Source organism: Heterodontus francisci, chromosome 12 (assembly GCF_036365525.1).
Source record: "Heterodontus francisci isolate sHetFra1 chromosome 12, sHetFra1.hap1, whole genome shotgun sequence".
NCBI lineage: Eukaryota > Metazoa > Chordata > Chondrichthyes > Heterodontiformes > Heterodontidae > Heterodontus > Heterodontus francisci.
In genome coordinates this window covers 116,310,132-116,333,219 of record NC_090382.1, presented here as the reverse complement: position 1 = coordinate 116,333,219, position 23,088 = coordinate 116,310,132, and the positions used below count along the sequence as shown (strand labels likewise).

The 23,088-nt window shown below is 43.9% G+C and overlaps 1 protein-coding gene across 3 annotated transcripts in view; it reads left to right on the top strand.

Annotated features, from left to right (window-relative positions):
- Positions 1-23,088, top strand: part of LOC137376081 (protocadherin-1-like) — a 382,929-nt gene that overhangs the window by 42,963 nt on the left and 316,878 nt on the right. The window lies entirely within an intron of this gene.

The window sequence follows — 23,088 nt, the reverse complement described above, 5'->3', positions numbered from 1 at the left end:
TGCCGCAGTAACCGTGCTGCAACCGCTGGAGATGCCAACTGCAGTAACAGCATCATAAGAAAGACCACATCTATAAAGCGCCTTTTGCAACCTCAAAGATGTCCCAAAGTACTTTTGATGTGCAGACACGTTTGAAATGCAGCTGCCAATTTGTGCACAGCAAGCTCCCACAAACAGCAATGTGATAATTGCCAGATAATCTTTGTAGTGATGTTGGTTGAGAGATGAATAATTGGCTAGGATACCAGCAAGCAATCTCTTGCTCTTCTTTGAAATAGTGGCTGTGGGGTCTTTTACATCCACCTGAGAGGGCAGACAGATGGGGCCTTCTCTGAAAGATGGCACCTCCGACAGTGCAGCACTCTCTCAGTACTGCAGTACAACTGCTTGACTCTCTGGAGTGAGACTTGCACCCACAACCTTCTAACTCGGAGGTGAGAGTGCAACCAACTGAACTATTTTAAATGCAAGTCTTTTTTTTCATAGGGCAGGAGTCATGTTTCAACCCGATTCTGTAATACTAAGAATGTGTGGCCTGCTAATCTAACCATTCAGATTGTCTTGAGTTGATAATTGAGAACTCCATGTGAACAAAGTAGCCCAGAAATCGGACTTTGGTTTTTTAATGTGCTATTGTTTACTCATTGTTCAGTCAAAAAATAAACATACGTCTTACAGAGAGGCTTCAGTGTTGGACACCCAGATCAGGCATATTGCCTGGTATTTAATTTGGGTGATGTCATGTTTTGTTTTCGAAAGCCAGTAGATCGTGAGACTGAAGGACTTAAGGAATTCCAGCATTGGTGTGCTGGAAACAATGAGTTGGAGCAGGAGTTGAATGTTGCTATCGACACAGTGAATCTCCTTCAGTTAAGGGCTGAGCTTCTGGTTGTTTTTCACAACAGAAATACTGAATCAAATACTCGAGGGGGTGGGGGGAGGGGAGGGAATTCAGACCCTCTCGGCTGCATTGGTTCCAATCCGCACGGCCAGCCCAGTGGAGACAGAAAGTTGAAGGCTTGTGGGGGTGGGAATTGAAATGTCTGATTGCGGCTTGACAGCCATTTTACACCTTATTTTTGTGCTCCACTCTAACTGAGAATGAGTGGTGCAGTGGTTAGCACTGCAGCCTCCCAGGTTCAGTTCTGGGTACTGCCTATGTGGAGTTTGCAAGTTCTCCCTGTGACCGCATGGGTTTCCTCCGGGTGCTCCAGTTTCCTTCCACAGCCAAAGACTTGCAGGTTGATAGGTAAATTGGCCATTATAAATTGCCCCTAGTGTAGGTTGGTGGTAGGAGAATGGTGGGGATGTGGTAGGGAATATGGGATTAATATAGGATTAGTATAAATGGGTGGTTGTTGGTTGGCACAGACCCGATGGGCGGAAGAGCTTGTTTCAGTGCTGTATCTCTCTATGATTTGAGTTCTAACTTGTCACCACCTAATGTCTCAGGCCCTGCACTAACTCTGACTTTCAAGCCTGCTTGTTGCCTTTGTGGATGACACACTGACTTCATGCTTGGTCCCCAGGCCTCCTGTTTGTTGTTTCTGCCTTCGCCAAACCTTATGGGCCTCGGCCCTTGCATAGCAACAGGAATTTATAGAATATATATAATTATCTTTACATTTTTGTACCACCTACCAATGAATACACCAATGAACAAATACAAAAAAAATTATTATGCAGAAACTAGAGAAAACTATTTATATTAGGGCTGCCAACTTAAGTAGGACATTCCCGAGAGGTATCATCACATGACCATCCTGCCTCAAACTGTCCCACCCCCACGCTCCTCCCATTGGTGGCTCGGCACATCCATCGTCACAGCCCACTGAATCCGAAAGCAAACAGGCACTTTGCAACCTATTTGGATGATTCTTGACTGTCGGGCAAACTGCTTTTTACATCCTGCCGTCCCCTCCCAATATTTTTATAATCAGTGAAGAAAAGTGTTTGAAGGCCGAAGGGCCTGTTTCTGTGCTGTGCAACTCTATGACTCTCTGATTCTATTAAAAAAAAGCCCTGTGATTTTTCACTAGAGTTGCTGAAAGCAGTGGCCAGGAGATCAGTCTTTCATTCCTGGAGACTCAGGACAATCCTGGAGGACTGCCAACCTGAATTTGATTATGGATGAGAATCAGTGTGAGAGTCTGTGAATGAAACCAGTCAAACTGTTGGTCTCCAAACTGGTTGCCCACAGATCAGCCACTGATCTCGAGATTCAGGCACAGTTGGAGGTGGAAAGTGAAGCTGTGTTCCTTTGTTAAGCCGTACATATTTTGAAAGTTTTGGGCTCCACACATGCGCCACTAGTCTTCACGTGCAGTGATTTATTAATGTCACCATCAGTCTTGAGCTCTTCACTGCTTGTCGATCAACAAAAAGACAATATTCAGAAATAATAACTTAACTAGCTTAATTGCACTCCGTCTTCCAATTTCAGCTAGAGTTGATCTTAGCACCCTTGGCTTGGGCGGGGGAGCAGAAAGTTAGTTGCTCCCGACTGTTGTCCCAACACCCTTCCCTGCACTGGACCACAGCATATGTGAACACTTTCCCATAGTTAAATAGCTCACCAGTACTCCCTGTCTTAGCCCCCATGTGAACAATGATCACTCGGGTGAGATACGGGGCAGCCATGTTCCAGAATCATACAGCACAGAAGGAGAATTAGAATAGGTGGATCATTTTCCGGCCGACACAACCACGATGGACCAAGTGGCCTCTTTCTGTGCCTTAAACTTTCTATGATTCTAAGGAGGCTATTAGGCCCATCAAGCTCTTTGAAAGAACTATGCAATTGTTCCCAGTGCCCTGCTCTTTCTCCACAATCTTTTTGTTGAGGTTGAGGTTTCCAGATCATTACAACTCACTGGGTAAAAAAAAACCTTATCTTCCTCTTGGCCAATTACCTTTGTGCCCAAAAATCTACCATCTCAGTGCTATCTTCTGGTACCATAGATGTTGGAGTTTTATTCATTGAGTTTCTGAAACTCCGGCCAATGGAAACAGAGTAGATAGTTTCGCCCAATCAAAACACCTGCTGATTTTGAACACCTCTCTTAAATCTCTGTGACCTGCTCTACTCTACCTGCTCTAGAACAATCCCAGCGAATCTAGTCTCTCCACGGACCTGGTAAAAAATGCCTTCATTGGACACAATACTGCAGCTGAGGCCTAACCAATGTTTGTACAATGGTTTAGGCATTTTGCCCTTTTAATTCCAGGTCAGTTTTGGAATTGTACGAATGGGTGTGCAACGAACCCTCGTTAATTCAGGCCATCACGCAGGGACTGATGCAGTCAGAATAACATACAACTTTTGAAAGGGAAACCCACCAGAATGAATAATGCTGAGTTCAATGAGGAGTCCGTGCAGTTAATTTTTATCAATTACAATATTGGCAAATGTGACCAAGAAGTGTATAAATTCAGGGCAGATTAGCAACAATGACTTTAATTTGATTTGGAGGCTGGTGTTAAAACTACCCAGCCTAAAGCTGGCCTTTGCTGTTTAGTATTAGAGGGAATTTTACACTGTAGTCTGCCAGCTAGTCTTCATTGTTAATTGATTTAATTAGTTTCTCGCATGACTGTCGGCACGGAGATGTTTCCTGTCTTGTGGCATCACCTCACTGGTTTGGTTTGCTTTTTGTGGTGGTGTTGGTGACTGAGCACATTGTTCCAGAGAAAAGTAAAATGAGGCCATGAAGTAATGAGCTGACGGGACATGGTTTGTTTAGGTGCAAAAGTGTCACTGCTAATCTGGCTGCACTACGTTAATCCTTTGTCTGTGCTGTTAAATCCAGGGTGGATTATGGGTGGAAACTAATTGTACAAGTGGAATCTTAGGAATTTAAATCTCTCTCTCTCTCTCTCTCTCTCTCTCTCTCTCTCCCATCCCTTTCCTCTTCCTATCCTTTCATTCTCGTTTTTCCCACTGCCCCTCACTCTAAGTGACAAAATGCGAGAGAAATAACAAACCAAATTACCAAGATTTTCACCTTGCTTTCCATCCGCAGTGATGCCAGAAACGAGTTGAGGTCAGTCAGAAAGCAACCAGAAAGAGCATCACTCAAAAACAGATAAACTTTGAAAACTTTACGTATGAATGCACTGTAGTTGCACAATGGGTCAAAATGGCCCCCTACCATGTTGAAATTTCTATGGCTCTAAATTGCATTCAGACACTGAGCCAACTGGGGAGCCCTCTTGTCTTTATTTCTTCTTTTTAAAAAAAACAAACAAAAATGAAAGCTCACTCTATGGGGATGAGGACAAGAGCTTTCAATGAATAAAACTCCAACATCTGTGGTACCAGAAGATAGCACTGAGATGGTAGATTTTTGGGCACAAAGGGAATTCAAGGTTATGGGGATAGGATGGGGAAGTTGAAGTTAATGTAGAAGATTAACCATGATCTTACTGAACGGCTTGATGGACTGTATGATCCTCTCCAGACATTTTGACCCATTGTGTAACTATATTGACTCTTCACTTGACCCATTTCTCCAAGTCCTTTTAATATTTTCCTTCAAATGTTTAATTAACTTTCTTTTAAATCTGCTTCTGCAGTAAAGCATTCCATATACTAGTGATCCCTTGTGTGGGAAAAACCAATCTTCTGAGTTTTCATTTATGCTTTTAGTACTGATCCAAAAATTATGTTCCCTCATTACTGATTGACCATCCAGTAAAAATAATCCTTGACTATTTAACTTGTTGATAAGGTTAGCCTTCAATGTCCATCCATCGTTGACCTAGAGAAGGTGGTGGTGAGCCAACTTCTTGGACCTCTGCAGTTTCTGTGGTGTAGGTACACCCACAGTGCTGTTATGGTAGGGCGTTCCAGGATTTTGACCAAGCGGCGATGAAGGAACAGTGATATATTTACAAGTCATACTATGTGGAGCTAGTTGATTTCAGCAGGGCTGGGAGTTGAGGTGTTGAAGAGACTGGGCTAAAGAGGAGAGAGATCAGCAAGGGGTGTATGTGGTGTGTGCGAGTGTGTGTTTGTGCATGAGTGTCTGCGCACGTCTATGTGTGTGCGCGTGTCTGTGTATGCGTGTATATCTGTGTCTGCACGTGTCTGTGTGTGTGTGTGTCTGTGTGTCTTTTTGCGCACGTGTGTGTGTGTGTCTGTGTGTGTCTGTGTCTGTGTGTCTTTTTGCGCACGTGTTTGTGTGTGTGTCTGTGTGTGTCTGTGTGTGTCTGTGTGTGTGTGTCTTTTTGCGCACGTGTCTGTGTGTGTGTGTCTGTGTCTGCGTGTGTGTCCATGTGTGTGATGCTGAACAGACAACGGGGGCATGAGGCAGTTAGACATTAAGAGTGACATCAGGGAAAAAGAAAGACTTGCATTTATATAGCACCTTTCACAACCTCAGGACATCCCAAAATGCTTTACAGCCAATGAAGTGCTTTTGAAGTGTAGTCACTGTTGCAATGTAGAAAACGCGGCAGCCAATTTGTGCACAGCAAGCTCCCACAAAATAGCAGTGTAGGAATTAACCAGATAATCTGCTCTTTTGATGTTGATTGAGGGATACATATTAGACAGGGCACTGGGGAGAACTTCCCTGCTCTTCTTCAAAATATAGCCATGGGATCTTTTACATCCACCAGAGAGGACAGAAGGGGCCTTGGTTTAACACTGTAGCTGAAAGACAGCCGTCCCTCTGACAGTGTTGCACTCCCTCAGTACTGGTCTGGGGGACGTCAACCTCGATTTTGTGCTCAAATCGGTGGAGTGGGGCAGGAAGCCAAAACTTTCTGATTCAGAAACTATCAACTGAGCCACAGTGAACACTCTTGGGGACACACTGGAGACATCACATTTTTGATTTTAGATGCAAAGCTAGTCATTAACCTGGACCGTAACATTTCCAGGTAGTGGCAATTGTCCCTTGCTTAACCTCAGTGACTACAGTTACTTGGACTACTTAAAGTACTGGTCTTAAAGGGACATACCAGGCCAAGTTTTCAGCTAAGCGTCTTGGTGTGTTTTATTTCTGGTACTGTGCCAACGGAAATCCATTTATTGTTCTGCAATGCCAGTTTTAAAAAACAAGTTGGTGTATTTTTCTTTAATTACTTGTGACATTTCGCTTTTCACTGAGCTTTGTCCCTGCAGAGCTTAATACACAGCCACAAGCAGTGCATGTGTGAAGTATTGTGGCCTCTGTGGGATTCAGGAGAAAATCTAAATAAATAATTAACTACTGTCGCACAGAAAGAAGCATTGGAACCTCAACCGGATTTCATTTTCAGTCTTTTAAGGACACAGGGAATTTTTATTTATCATAATGCACTCTAAATTAAAAGAAGCTCTCCGAGTGATTCTCATACAGCCACTGACCTGATCATCTAGCTAGTGCGGAACTTGATGTTATAATACGTAAGGAAACATTTTTCTTGAATGATGCTGTTATTCTCTGCCTCTGGGCCAGAAGACTGCAGGTTCAGGCCTCCCATATCAAGGGCTTTGAGCTGATAATCTAGGCTGACATCCCAGGAGACTGCTGAAGGAGCGTTTCACCATTTTGAGGTATTTAATTAGAGTTTGCCTCTTCCTGGATGCTAGCCAACATTCCTCCCTCAGCTTAATACCACCAAAAAAACAGATTGACTGATATGCCTCTCACTATCTTGTGCGTACAATGGCTGTCGTAACTGTCCATATAAGTCACTGCATTTCAAAACATTTTCCTTGTATTTGAAGGTTTTTGTGATATTTTTGAGAGATACAATGTACAATGTTAACGTAGTTTCCCTCCACCACTCCCCCATTAACCTATATCCAGCACAGAGATGAGGTCATTGGGAAAGAAAGAAAGACTTGCATTTCTATAGCGCCAGTCATGACCTCAGCGTGTCCAAAGCACTTTACAGCCAATGAGATACTTTTGAAGTAAAAGCAAAATACTGCGGATGCTGGAAATCTGAAATAAAAACAAGAAATGCTGGAACCACTCAGCAGGTCTGGCAGCATCTGTGGAGAGAGAAGCAGAGTTAACGTTTCGGGTCAGTGACCCTTCTTCAGAACTGGCAAATATTAGAAATGTCAAAGGTTATAAGCAAGTAAAACGGGGGTGGGGCAAGAGATAACAAAGGAGAAGGTGTAGATTGGACAAGGTCACAGAATAGCTGACCAGAAGGTCATGGAGCAAAGGAAAACATTATGTTAATAGTGTGTTGAAAGACAAAGCATTAGTACAGATAAGGTGTTAACGGACTGAAAATTGAACAGCAGCAAGTACAGACATGAAAAAAAACAGTGGGTAAGCAAACTGAACAAACTAAGATGAAATGAAATAAAATAAATACAAAAAAAATGTAAAAAAGAAAAAGAAAAAAAAAACTAAAAATGAAAGTAAAATGGGGGGTTGTCATGCTCTGAAATTATTGAACTCAGTGTTCAGTCCGGCAGGCTGCAGTGTGCCTAATCGGTAAATGAGATGCTGTTCCTCGAGCTTGCGTTGATGTTCACTGGAACACTGCAGCAATCCCAGGATAGAGATGTGAGCATGAGAGCAGGGGGGAGTGTTGAAATGGCAAGCAACCGGAAGCTCGGTGTCCTGCTTGCGGACTGAGTGGAGGTGTTCTGCAAAGCGGTCACCCAGTCTGCATTTGGTCTCCCCAGTGTAGAGGAGACCACATTGTGAGCAGTGAATACAGTATACTACATTGAAAGAAGTACAAGTAAATCGCTGCTTCACCAGAAAGGAGTGTTTGGGGCCTGGGATAGTGAGGAGAGAGGAGGTAAATGGGCAGGGGATGAGGTGGTGGGAGTAATGGAGGAGTGGACCAGGGTGTCGCGGAGGGAATGATCCCTTCGGAATGCTGACAGGGGAAGGGAGGGGAAGATGCGTTTGGTAGTGGCATCACGCTGGAGATGGCGGAAATGGCGGAGGATGATCCTTTGGATATGGAGGCTGATGGGGTGGAAAGTGAGGACAAGGGGAACCCTGGTGCGGTTCTGGGAGGGAGGGGAAGGGGTGAGGGTAGCGGTGCGGGAAATGGGCTGGACACGGTTGAAGGCTCTGTCAACAACAGTGGGGGGGAATCCTCGGTTGAGGAAAAAGGAAGACATATCAGAAGTGCTGTCATGGAAGGTAGCATCATCAGAGCAGATGCATCGGAGATGGAGAAACTGGGAGAATGGAATGGAGTCCTTACAGGAGGCAGGGTGTGAAGAAGTGTAGTCGAGGTAGTTGTGGGAGTCAGTGGGTTTATAATGGATATTCATAGACAACCTATCCCCAGAGATGGAGACAGAGAAGTCGAGGAAGGGAAGGGAAGTGTCAGAGATGGACCATGTAAAGGTGAGAGAAGGGTGGAAATTGGAAGCAAAATTTATTGCGTTTTCCAGTTCAGGGCGGGAGCAGGAAACGGCACCGATACAGTCATCAATGTACCAGAAAAAGAGTTGGGGGTGGGGGCCTGAGTAGGACTGGAACAAAGAATGCTCGATATATCCCACAAAAAGACAGACATAACTAGGACCCATGCGGGTATCCATAGCAACACCTTTTACTTGAAGGAAGTGAGTGGGGTTGAAGGAGAAGTTGTTCAATGTGAGAACAAGTTCAGCCAGACAGAGGAGGGTGGTGGTGGTTGGGGACTGGTTGGGCCTCTGTTCAAGGAAGAAGCGGAGAGCCCTCAAACTATCCTGGTGGGGGATGGAGGTGTAGAGAGATTGGATGTCCATAGTGAAGAGGAGGCGGTTGGGGCCAGGAAACTGGAAATTGTCAAAATGACGTAGGGCGTCAGAAGAGTCACGGATGTAGGTGGGAAGAGACTGGACCAGCAGAGTAAAGATAGAAAGAAATAAGTTCAGTGGGGCAGGAGTAGGCTGAAACAATGGGTCTGCCGGGACAGTCCTGTTTGTGGATTTTGGGAAGGAGGTAGAAGCGGGCTGTCTGGGATTGTGAGACTATGAGGTTGGAAGCTGTAGAGGGAAGATCTCCAGAGGAGATGAGGTCTTTGACAGTCCTGTGGACAGTAGCTTGATGTTCGGTGGTGGGGTCATGGTCCAGAGGGAGGTAGGAGGAAGTGTCTGTGAGTTGGCGCTGAGCCTCTGCAAGGTAAAAGTGTAGTCACTGTTGTAATATAGGAAGTGCTGCAGCAATTTGTGCACAGCAAGATCCCACAACCAGCAATGGGAGAATGACCAGATCATCTGTTTTTGTGATGCTGGTTGAGGGATATATATTGGCCAAGACTCAGGGGGCAAACTCCCCTGTTCTTTGAATAGCACCATAGAATCTTTTACACCCATCTGAGAGGGCAGCCGGGGCCTCGGTTTAACTTCTCATCCCAAAAACAACACCTCCGATAGTGCAGCCCTCCTTCAGTACTGTACTGTCAGCCTGAATTTTATGTTAACCCATATTCTTCTGACACTATGGTGAGAGTGCTAAACCATGGTGGCTGACACTGGTACAGATCTGGCACAAAGATGTGCTGTATTCATCCTCACCGTAGTGGCAATTATTCTTCTTTGAGCCCACACAATTGGTATTGGTACGGTATTGAACCACAGGGTGGTGGGCGTTGCATTTCATCCCGATCTTGTGTCCATAAGTACACCCTTTTCCATCCTGAGCCAGTCGATGATGATTAGGAACTCCAGCTAATTTGCTCCCTTAATCCTGGGAGTACTCATACCAGTGGCAGCACCTTGCCTAATGTCTCAGCTGAGATCAGACAACTCAGCATGGAGTGGGGATCAAACCTGATGTCTCTCCTAGTTCAGCGGGCAGTGCAATTCACATCATGGGAGAAGTTTCTCTGATTCAAAATGGCTTCCATTAGTGGTTGAAATCTGAGTTGTAAAAGAAGGAAGAGTGCAGCAGAGGAGAGAGAGGAAAAGCCTCTGCTTAATTGGACAAAGTTTCCATGAGCTCCCATTTATGGAAACGATCGAATTAAGGTGACAGAATGTTTCTGTGTCGTTCAACTATCTCGAGTCATTTCCATATCCGAGAAGATTAGTTTTAAATTAAGATCCAACCAGTTGTGGTCAAATGTGACTCCGAAATATTCATGCCACGTTTTCCAGCGTTGGAGATGACCAGCTTTGAAACATTAAGGGCAGCCATTAACGTGGCTTATTGTCTGTTTTACTTTCAACAAGGCTGAACAATTGTTTGCAGTTCAGATTTTGAGCCCTCCTCTGGCCCGGAATCCCATTGTTTGAATATTGGAGTTTGGCTCCACATTCTGTTGCAAGCGACAGTCTGGTCAAGACAATGAGTGGTAGACCCCTCTTTAATTCAGTGCAACTGGAAAGCATGAAGAGCAGGGAAGGTTGTTCTGAATTTAGAGCTAGGGCACAATGTCAGGGGAGAACAGAGAGAGCAGATTGGTGTGTTGTATCCTGATCTGTGAGTGCCTGCAGCTGACACAAGGCACTTTTATGTATTAATTTCGGGACTGTAGCAACCTCCGATCACCACTCTTTTTATTTGTTCACAGGATGTGGGCGTCGCTGGCTAGGCCAGCATTTATTGCCCATCCCTAATTGCCCTTCAAAAGGTGCTGGTGAGCTGCTTTCTTGAACCGCTGCAGTTCTTGGGTGTAGGTACACCCACAGTGCTGTTAGGAAGGTTCCGCCCAGCGACAGTGAAGGAACGGCGATATAGTTCAAAGTCAGGATGGTGTATAACTTGAAAGAAAGAAAGACATGCATTTATATAGCATCTTTCAGAGCTTGGAGGGGAACATACAGGTGGTGGTGTTCACAGGCAACTGCTGCCATTGTTCTTCTAGGTGGTAGAGATCATGAGTTTGGAAGGTGCTGTTAAAGGAGTCTTGGCGAGTTGCTGCAGTACATCTTGTAGATTGGGGTGACCAACCCCGGGGTGGGGGGGGGGCACATTACAATTTTTGTCCTACATAAGGGTTGGTGAGAACATTTCTGAGATAAAGGCATTAAAAATGTATCTCTCTCGCTTTCACCCCCTCTGTCTCTCTCTTCCCCCCCACCCCCGTCCGCCCTCTCTCTCACCACCCCTCTCCCATCTCCCTCTCTCTGTGTGTCCCTCGCTCTCCACTGTCCACTTCCCACTCACCGTAAGCATGGATTATAGGGGCAGGCTGTGAATGCCATCTCTCCGCTGGGCGCAGCCATTTTGTGAGGGTGCGGGCTCTTAGCAAACCTATAGCTGCCCGCCAAGGTGCCTGACATTCCGGCAGTTTACATCTGCAGACTGGATGGAAACCTTTGGAGGGTCGGACTTTGACCCGAGGGCCATATGTTGCAAAACGCTGGTGTAGATGGTTTTGGTTCTCCCTGCCTTGACGCAACCTCACATCCTATTACACTTTGTCACCTGACGTCAGTTTCTATCATCCCTGTATTACATTGAATGGTGAATATTCAATGTAAATGCAATGAATGGATTAGTCATTTCCAGCCGTTGAATTTGAGTTTATAAATCCATCAATATTCTGTTGCAGATTAGCACTGTTGGAGAGTGCACAGTCACATTATTGCAGCAGTAAAATAGTGACCAATTTATGACCTTATTCCACCTGACTCTTAATTTGCACTGGGTGCGGTTTGCGTACAATGAAATCAGCTGATTGGAATGCTGATTAGATGTATATTGTCAGCAGGTGGAAGTTATTAACAATGCCTTAATAGGAAATCAAGCATTGGTCAGTTCTCTTGGTTTGACAATGCTGCCGTCACCCCAGAATCAAAACTTTGCCCATTTGAGCCAACTCAATTTGGCCTTGAGTACACCATCTAGTCTGGTGGTTCAGTGCAGTGTTGAGGGAGTGCTGCATTGTCAGAGGTGCTGTTTTCTCAGATGAGACATTAAACTAAGGTCCTGTCTGCCTGTTCAGGTGGATATAAAGGGTCCCATGACACTATTTTGAAGAGCAGTGAGTTCTTTTTTTCTTTCTGACTCTGTGTTCCTTTCAAGATTTCACCCTCAAACAACACCACCATAAATAGATCTCGTCATTTCTTTATTTGCTGTGTTTGGGACCTTGTTATGCAGGAAAACTGGAGCTTGAATGCACTGAGCAATGGCAACTACATTTCAGAAGTAATTTATTGGCAATGGAGTACTTTTGGACATTCTGAGGTGGATGTGTTTTTTTTTTCTTTCATTAACTCTTTCATTCTCATTCATTTGCTTTTACTTTTAGATTGAAAATCAATACAATGGATATTTTTGATAAATGCAACAAAGGAAAAGTTTATTAATATGGCCACTGAATGAGAGCAACAATAACTTGCATTTATATAGCATCTTTAACATAGTTAACTGTCCCATGTCGCTTCACAGAAGTGTTATCCAACACAATTTCACACTGAGCTGCATATGCAGATATTAGGACAGGTGACCAAAAGCTTGGTCAAAAAGCTAGCTTTTCAAAAATGGCTTAAAGGAGGAGAGAGAGGTGGAGAGGTTTCTCGAGGGAATTCCAGTGCTGAGGGCCCAGGCAGCTGAAGGCACAGCCGCCAATAGTGGAGCGATTATAATTGGGGATGCACAAAAGGCCAGAATTGGAGGCGTGCTGAGATCTCGGAGGGTTGTAGGTCTGGGGAAGGTTACAGAAATAGGCAGGAGGCCATGGAAGGATTTGAACACAAGGATGCAAATTTTAAAAGTGAGGCGTTTAAAAGAAAGTTTTTCTCAATTTACTGAGTGCATTTTCTTAGGGTGTGTGTGTGTACTGCTAAATCTATCCTACACTTCTCTGCTGTCACTGTGAAACTCATTTTAATCCGTTCCATTCCTGTGGTTACCTGGGCAACCACAACTAAATTAAACCTTGCTTGTTCAGGCTGATATTTTTTATTTGTATTTTATTTTTAATCTGTGAAGAACTGGTTTGGAGGAAACAAGTCAACCTTTCAATACTATTAACTCGCAGACACTATTAGTAAACTGAGAATGATGAGGAAAACTTTTGCATACAGACGGGTTGGGAGAGCTGCATGAAAATTAAAGCTGTGCTTGATGTTTGACTAGAATGTTGACAAACAAAGTTGCCAAGTTATCCCAAGCAAAGTTGACAGATTTAGCAAATAGACTTTGCCTGTAAATTTTTAAAAAGCTGCAGCCTCTGCTCATGTTGCATACCAGAGTTAATTTCTACACGAACTTAATATGTGCTGTATCAAACCAGTTCTGCCCTGCACTGCATTTAGCTGATCTCACCCGAGGGCAGCAGCTAAGATGACACAATTGACTTCGATGGCCCCTGGGCTAAGGAGTAGCAAGTTGACTGAAGCACTCTCCGCCTAACCACAATCCTGAGACTTGTTGCTGAGAAGCGTGGGTGATTAACGAAAACAGGGCCAAGTTCAGCAATGATGTCTCTGCCCCATCTCTATGGGGGTGAGGCATCCTCCCAATGCACACTTACCAGGCTTGCGCCGAAAGATTTGTCATGCAGTTTAGGCAAATGAGGGAATGATTGGTACTGTAGAAATACTAGTTTCTGAATTATAAAAATGGTATAGAGGCAGGAGAGAAGGTGCAAAAACTGAGAAGTTATACCTATCAGGAACCCTTTATGGGGTGCAGACGCAGAGGGACCTGAGATAATATATGCAGAAATCATTGAAGCTGTCAGGGCAGGTTGAGAAAGTGGTTAATAAGACAAACGGGATCCTGGGCTTTATAAATGGAGGCAAGAAGTATAAAAGCAAGGATGTTATTGTGTACCTGTATAAAACGCTGGTTCAGCCTCAACTGGAATATTGTGTCCAATTCTGGGCACTGCACTTTAGGAAGGATGTGAAGGCAGTAGAGAGGGTGCAGAAAAGATTTACAAGAGTGGTTCCAGGGATGAGAGACCCTCAGATATGTGAATAGATTGGAGAAGCTGGGTCTGTTCTCCTTAGAGAAGACAAGGTTGAGAGGAGATCTAATAGAGGTGTTCAAAATCATGAGGAGTCTGGACAGAGTAGATAGGGAAAAACTGTTCCCATTGTTGGAAGTGTCAAGAACCAGAGGACACTGATTTAAGGTGATCAGCAAAAGAACCAGAGGCGACACGAGGAAAAACTTCTTTTAGGCAGTGAGTGGTTAGGATCTGGAATGCACTGCCTGAGAGTGTGGTGGAGGCAGATTTAATTGTGGCTTTCAAAAGGGAATTAGATAATTCTCCGAAGAGAGAAAATTTGCAGGGCTACAGGGGAGTGGGACTAACTGAGTCCCTCTTGCAGAGAGTCGGCATGGCTACACAGAGCTAAATGAACTCCTTCCGTGCTGTAATTATTCTATGATAGGAAAGCTTGAACAAGCTGGGGATCTGTTCTCTAGAAAAGAGAAGACTGAGGGGCAGACCTGACAGAGATCTTCAAGATTTTGAAGGGGTGTGATAGGGTAGGCATAGAGAAGATGTTCCCACTTGTAGACCAGACCTAGGAATACAAGTTAATCAATAATAACTCCAGTAGGGAATTCAGGAGAAACTTCTTTACCCAGAGAGTGGTTAGAATATGGAATTCATTACCACACAGGGTGGTTGAGGTGAATACGATAGATACATTTAAGGGGAAGTTGGATAAGCACATCAGGGAGAAAGGAATAGACGGATATGTTGATGGGGTTAGATGAGGAGGAGTGGGAGGAGGGTCCTAGAGCCATAGGGTGGCATTTTATGCTCTCCCCACAGTGGCTTTGGAGACGGGGAGAGCATAAGATCGGGTGGGATGGTGGTCAGGTGGGGGGGACGATTGGATGGCAAAATTTAGTCCGGTGCAGGAAGGCCTGCGATTGGCTTCCCTGCCCCACCACCAATTGAGAGCCTTTCATGGGTAATTAACTTCCATCTAAGGCCCTCATCCCGCCACAGCCACAATTATCTCTGTGGTGGGCGGGCCTATCACCGTACGGGAAACACGGCACGAGAAACCGTGTGGGCAGCTTCCCAGCTCCGGTAGGGGTGGGGAGGGTCCCTCATTCAAAGGCACTTAGTGCCTGAATGAGGAACCCAGCATCATGAAGGCTGTGGGGGGTGGGGGGTGGTGCGGGAGGTCCGCTGACAGTCATCCCTCCTCCCTTGTTGCCGAACTCCCTCCTCCCATCTCCCATGTGGCCCCCACTTCGCGAGACCCTTCCCGTGCTGACCTACCTGAGGCCTGGCTCCAGCAAAACTCTCGGCCTTTGGTAAGTGCAGCTACAGTAGCAGCCTGACGCTGCAGCTGCTGTCCTCTGATTGGCCGGCAGCTCTGCAAGGTCGGGACGTCAGGCGACGGGTTCTAAATCCTATGGAAGGCCCACCCCTGTCCACTTAAGTGCTTGATTGGCACTAAATTCAGCGGGCCTTCTGTAGAAGGGGTGAGGCGGGGCTCTCGGCATAAAATCCCCCATAGGGTCAGTAGGGCACAGAAGGAGGCCATTCAGCCCATCGAGTCCATGTTGCTTGATGTAGAGTAAGCCAAACAGTCCCATTTCCCTGCTCTATCCCCATGGCTGTGCGCATTTATTCCCCTCAAGTGCCCAGTCAATTTCCTTTTGAAATCCTTGTTGGTCTCTGCTTCCACCATCCTCGTAGGCAGCAAGTTCCAGGTCATTAACACTCACTGAGTAAAAATGTTCTTCCTCACATTCCCCCTGCATTCTCCTGCCCAAAAACCTTAAATCTGCGCTCCCTAGTCCTTGTACCATCAGCTAATAGGAACTGCTTTTCTTTGTTAAGCCTGTAATAATCGTGTACACATCTATGACGGGACATAAACATGAACATGTTAGTCTGAGCGGCCTGTTTCTTTGCTGTAAATAATTTATAATTCTTTGTAAATGTTGGTCAGCAAAGTTCTACATATTCAGTGGAAAATAAGGCAAAAAATAAATCTACTAAATATTAAACCATCACATCTATTGCATTACATCAATTACATCCAACTGAGAGAGCAGATGGGGCCTTAGTTTAACGTTTGATCTTAGGACATCTCTCTTGATGGCTGCTTTGCTTGCAACTATGCATGTAAAACATTCCAATAGCCTTCCCTGTAATGTTTTACTAACCCTTGACATCTCTGTGTGGGATTTACAATAATTATTTTTTAAGGAAATCAGTAAGCCCTGTGAGTAAAGTCCAACACACAGTAGAGAGAGATGTGCCAGGATAAGTTATACTTGAGAATTATTGCCAGCAAGAGGAAAGTCATCAGCTGCAGACAGTTAATACAAATGAATGAACAAAAACAGGAGAGGGGACTGGAAAGCACTATAACCTCATCCTTGATGGCTATGAGAATCAAATCCAGCGCAGTCTTTCAACGCTGAAACGTAAAAGTAATTTTGTCTTCCAGCTGTTCACTAAGAAACCCATATTAACGTTAAAGGAAACATTATGCGTGGAGCAGGTTTTACTATCCGATTATGAAAAGATAAATGTAAGCCTTATGGGAAGTTTTAACTATCTGATCCGGCTTGCCTTAAATGTCGAGAATCCAATCAAATTTAAATCAACATCTCAGGATTTGTTACAGATTGACGACATGCCATAATTTTTTTTTATTTCTTTAAAAAAAATGTTGGATAACAATGACAGCTGAAGTGGCATTACAGCAAGGGATTAACAAATAGTGTATTCTGGAGCAGTAGGAATTGGACTGCTGGGCAGAGTTTCTAATTGCCTATCTATGTAAGCTCAACATGCACACTACCTCCCTGTACTGTGCCAATAGTGCAGTGCATGTTTATAGGTAATCGTGACCAATTTTGGGAGTTTTACCCATTGTTCTTTAAACCTTCGCTTTCTGTTTGGACACTAAAGAGGAAGACAAAAAAAAACTTGTAGAAAGGATCTTTGTTGGAATGTTTTATTCCATGGATTTAATTCCTCTCTTTTTGCATTCCCTTCCAATTTTTTGCCATCTTCTGGAAGGCACTGATTCTATCCTGGGATAAAAGTTCAGCGGCTGTTAGCCAATCACCCAATCCTTTATCTAAGGGGCTGATTTTTAAAGCTTGAGTTGTGATAATGAGTGACAGTAAGCTATTCAGCCATGGCAGCATCAGACTGAAACATATTCTGCCCTTGCCCTGCATAGGTGTGCTTGCAGGCGTTGATTTCTTTCCCCTCTCCTCCACTCGAAATGGCCAATTATAAGATTCTTATTGACCTTTAGCCTGAGATTAGCTAATTCAGCAGAGAGTTGAGAATGAAACTGAGAGCCCTGCGATCAAATCACTCATTTTACACATTGCTTTCAGCAGCTGGGTCAATGGGCATGCTGTCCATGGCAGGAATAAACCATTGAATGCTAACTTGCTAAACTTTTTTTTTTGGAGTGAATACCCATTGCCAATAACATACGGTTCCACTTAGTTAAGTTGCTCATTATTTATTGCACAGCGACCAGAACTTAATCTTCGAGCAGTAATTGAAAACTCAGGCCGCTTGTGTCTTCAGTTTATGTTTCTAGGTTTGCTGGGACAGGCACATAGTGCATGCTCAGGATCCCATTTTGTGAAGAAACAAAATGCCATTATCTTGGTTTTTTTTTCTGCAGAGAAATTCTTTGTAAACCGCTGAAGTAGATAGAAGAAATGAAGAGTTACTCTGGAATTTCAGTGCAAATGCTTCCTTTACTCCCCATCCTGGCTGGGATTAATTACAAGTGCCAGATGTGTCCTCAGGACACTAGTTCCTCTTCAGAACACATGGGTCTTGGCCAAGCAGCTGTAAAACACAACTGAGCATCGTGTCCCTAATGTGCAAAGACTCTGTATGAGAGGGGGGGAGGTGGTCCATTTTCTACTGCATGCATTAGCTGTGAATCTTTACCGTTCTCTGATCACTTCCTTAAAAAATGGTTGCATGAACAAAAGCACGGCCCTCCCAAGAAAATAAAAAAAGAGGGGAGGAGATGGAAATTAGTAACAGAACAGTTAGAGGGAAAGCTGGAACAATTGGAAGACGATCATATTGAGGGAGAAGGGAAGGAGAGTCATGATTTCTCACTGAAAAAGAAAATTAATGATTCACCCAATGGCTTATAAGGGAAGTAGCCCATCCAGGATGGTCCTGAGTTACACAAACAGGAAAGTCCCCGAATCAATCCCCACTCTGTGCAGTCTTTTCTGATAGCAGGCACTGTTAAAGCTAGTATTGTTACTATTGTCCATGGTGTTCTTGAGTTAGTGAGTGAAAGAAAGACTTCAATTTATATAGTGCCTTTCATGACCTCATTACTTTACAGCCAGTGGAGTACTTTGAAAGTGCAGTCACTGCATTAATGTAGGAAAGATGGCAGCCAATTTACCCAAGGTCCCACTAACTGCAATGTGCTAATGACTGGATTTTACTGATGTTGGTTAAGAGATAACATTGGCCAGGACACCAGGTAGAGCTCCCTTGCCGTTTGTCGAAATAGTGTTTGGAATCTGTGGGTCCACTTGTGAACGCAGACGAGGCCTCACTTAGTATCTCATTCGAAAGATGGCACCTTCAACAGTGCAGCATTCCCTCAGTCGCGCAGTGGAGTTTCAGCCTGGATTTCTTGCCGAAGTCTCTGCAGTGAGAGCTAAACCCACCAACATCTAACTCAGGTAAGAGTGCAACCCACACAGCCAAGGCTGAGGGGGAAAGTCAGCCCAATATTCCTGCTCCTGGTGCTTAACTAGTGGCTCCCATTGAGGGCAGCATGGTGCTTGGCTCTGATGCCTATTGAACGTCATAGAAGAAAAGCCACTTCAATGAGACACCAGAGAGCCCATGGCAACCCCCATACTCCACCATCGTCAGGACAGCAGTGGAGAAAGGAAGCAGTCGATTCTTTCCTTGAGTTTTCTTTTGCCCCAGATTACAGCCCTTGCATTTTCTAACCTGCCTAAATCCAGTGTGTCTTTTCCTACGAACATCATTCGTCACCTGCCTGCTGCTTACAAGGTTCAGAGAGACTGAGGAGGCCTGAGGAGGGGGTCTTGCTGACACTGTCCCTGCTGAATTTCTGTGTGCAAAAATCTCTTTTTAATTTGCCCTCCTGGATGAAATGGAAAGTTCCGTGATGCAATAAGATAATTACCTCGGAATAGGCAAAGGCTGCAGTTGCCTATTTGAGATGCAGAAAACTGCTGCTATCGATTTCAACCCATCAGCACGGAATAAATTTCTCACCCCTGAAATGCTGCATTTTTTTTTGCTGATTCTGAAAAGCGGAGTCCAGTCAAGTTACAGCATTATTAACACGCCCATGTTTTACGAGTTTTCATGGGAGGCAGTGGGGGAAGAATGAATAGTCCCAGTTAGGTTACAGCATAAATAATGTGCCCATGTTTTATCAGACTTCTGTGAGCAGGGCTGTCCGCTGAACTATAGTGTGCCAAAGTGAATGATTCGTACAGGTGATTAGGATGTTGCAGTCTCTATATCACAATGCTAAGCACTTGAGATGATGGATTCTAGTGAAGTGCTGATCTGGTGACTACAGAATGGATTGCAAAAATATTCCTTTCATTTTCTGCCAACGTGTTGTCAGCTGTGGCTCAGTTGGTCACACTCTTGCCTCTGAGTTACAAGTTTGTGGATTCAAGTTCCACTGCAGAGACTTGATCACAAAAATCAAGGCTGACTCTCTACTGCAGTACTGAGGGAGTGCTGCACAATCAGTGATGCCGTCTTTTTGATGAGGTGTTAAATTGAGGCCTCGTCTGCCCTCTCAGGTGCATGTAACAGATCTCATTGCACTATTTTGAAGAAGAGCAGGGGAGTTCTCCCCAGTGTCCTACTCAATATTTATTCTGCAATCAATATTAGAAAAAACAGAATATCTGGTCATTATCACATTGCTATTTGTGGGAGCTTGCTGTGCATAAATTGACTGCAGCATTTCCTGCATTACAACAGTGATTATACTCAAAAGTACTTCATTGGCTGTAAAGCGCTTTGAGACAACTGGTGGTTGTGAAAGGTGTGATGTAAATGCAAGTCTTTTTTCTTCTCTTTTATCTGTCTGGCTGTCCTAAAGTTTTTATTCACCCCCATCGAGTTAACTTGCCCAGGTCGTCCTTTCTCTTGTTTAACCATGGCGGTGATTGTTACAAGGCTGTTTGACAGTGGTAGGCCTCACAGTCACATCCCTATTCCATTTAGGTCTCTCTCACCTATTTTCCAGCATTAGGCAACCTACAGAAGTAATGACAGATGACCCAGGCAAAATACTTACTCCACCCCTTCACAGTCCCAGGATCACGACACACCTGATCGTGGTGTCCCTGCTGTCAGTTTGCACAGATCAGGGATTGCAATCTAATCTTCGTAGCGCGACAATGGAGGGATGAGAGAAGCTGGGAATTGTTCTCTTTAAGATTAATGAGAGATTTAATGGAAGTGTTCAATGGGGAAAGAGCCTTCAAAGACACGATGGGCTGAATGGTCTCCTGTGCTATATGATCTATACCACACCACACAGTGTACTTTCCATGGAGTGTTCTAAAGACTATTATTGAACTTCCATTATACATCTTAATGGGAGGGACCCTCCCCCCGACCCCTCCCCCACCCCCGACTTCCACAATTCCCTTATTGGTTAGTGGAAATGGGCAGATAATTGAGATTTATGCCTTGAGTCTCTGGTGCAACACTATCCAGGTACATTAATAAAGATGAGTTTGAGACAAATACAAGAAACATTATGTTTTATTCACTGTGAAATGTTAATAGGAAATTTGAAATGTGGTGACGTTTTGGGTCCTGTGAAACTCTAGCTGATAATGGAGGTTCATTGTACAAAGTTTAGTATGAGGCACAGCAGAAAATTAAATGTGTTGCCCGAACTTTAAGACATACAATGGATCATGTGATTGGACTTTAGCAACTGCTGAAATAATTGTTAAAGCTACGACCCATTTTGGGTCACATTTACAAAGGTAATCAAGTACTCTGAGCTTTCAGTTTATTCACCTAAACATGTTTGACTCTTGTTAATCTGCTGAAAAACTGGAGGTATAAAGCAGGCTCCAGATATTAACCAGGATGGACTGAAGCTGTGCTCCAGGAGTGGGATGCCTGCCTTTGCAAACATGTCTATTGTCTTGAGAGCAAAAATAATCCACTTATGTAAAATAACTTCTTACATATTACGTTATCTTTTAATTTTTTGTGTAGGTTGGTAGTAAACAATCCAATTATGAAATCCCAATTCGATCCTTTTAACATTTGTTCTTCCTTAAATGACTCGGAAACTTTCCTGCCTCCTTTACCCTGAAGTAACTCCCAGATGTTTAACTTCAGTTCCTTTCTGATGGCTCCTGCAAGAACAAGTAGATCTGTTTTTATTATAACCTGTTTGGCTGCATGCACTTCCTGTCATGTGAGCATCACACTTCTTGTGTCACACTTGTCATAGGTTAAATTACAGGTGAACTATCTCATTCCAGATAAATCTCCTGCTGCCATTTTGAAATTAGAGGCAAAAAACAGAAATTACCAAAATCACAGCTTCTTAATTGCTCTTCGCACGGATATAGCTGTTGTTTGAACTCCAGCCTGAATAGCATTTAGCCTTCGAACGAACTTGCCTCTTGTTTGTTTAATATCAATCACCCTAAATGGGTGCAACATAACCTTAGATGCAAAATAATGCACTGCACATCACATCATGTATCCTCTGCTTGTAAAGCATTATATTATCTGACTTGCTACAAGCATCACTGCAGGAGGTCCGAACCTATACGTTCTAGATTTCAGGTAATTCAGTGTCTTTCCACATTAAGAAGATGTTGATGGGCTTTGTCTCTCTTTAGATAATTTGAATTCGGTTAAAGTCCAAAGAGCTTCTACTTTCTCAAAGATGATCACTCTTCTGACTGCATGTCCCCCATTGGGAGAATTACCCACTATCTGTACACATTCAGAAACTCAGAATATAAGAAACAGGAGCTGGAGTCGCGACCCTGCTCTGCCATTCTGGTCTACCTCAACCCCACCTTCCTGCACTATCTCCATATCCCTTTAATTCCCTTCTTACCCAAAAATCTGTTGACCTCAATCTTGAATATACTCAATGACGGAGCATCCACAGCTCTCTGAGGTAGAGAATTCCAAAGTTTTAAAACCTTCTGAGTGAAGAAATTTCTCCTCCTCTCAGTCCTAAATGGCCAACCCCTTATTCTGAGAATGTGACCCAAGGTTCTATATTTCTCAGCCTGAGGAAACATTTCTCTGGATCTACCCTGTTAAAGCCCCTTAAGAATTTTATATGCTTCAATTCGATCATCTTTCATTCTTCTTAACTCCAGGGAATATAGTACTAGTCTACTCAACCTCTCCTCATAGGACAAGCCCCTCATCCCAGGAACTAGTCTAGTGAACTTTTGTTGCACTCCCTCAAGTATGCCCTTCATTAAGTAAAGAGATTACACAGTACTCCAGGTGTAACCTCACCAAAGCTCTATATGCCGTCAGCCTCATGTCAAATCTGGAATGAGTATGCTTCTCTGCAGGAGGGGGAGGGGAGGGGGTTTCAATCAAGAGAATATTAGGAAGGAGATCAGTGTTGTCAATAGATATATTTAGCATATTAATACCAATATGTCACAGGAAAGAAAAACACACTTCCAAGTCAATGCTTTCTAATACTCTTAATTTGTTCCATTAAATTGTTCCCACTATCATCATTACTTGACTCCAGCCTTACATCAGACAAAATACTCTATCCCGACACAGCTAGGGTAGCAAGCTTGTGTGCTGTTGAAGTTGCCAGTCACGCTTCTGACTGGGTTGTGCAGAAATTTCTCGAATGAAAACTGGACAGAAATAATCTCTTTTTTGAGACAGAAGGGAAAACTTAGATCTATGCAAAGACTTTCACAACATCCCAAAGCGCTTTACAGCCAATGAAGTACAGTTTCTGAAGAGTAGACACTTTTGTAATGTAGGATACAAACAAGAAATGCTGGAAATACTCAGCAGGTCTGGCAGCATCTGTGGAGAGAGAAACAGAGTTAATGTTTCAGGTCAGTGACCCTTCATCAGAATGCACTGCAGCAACTCACAAGGCTTTTCTTTTGTAGCACAAGAACACAAGAAATAGGAGCAGGAGTAGACCATATGACCCATTGAGCCTGTTCTGTCATTCAATACAATCATGGCTGATCTTAGGTT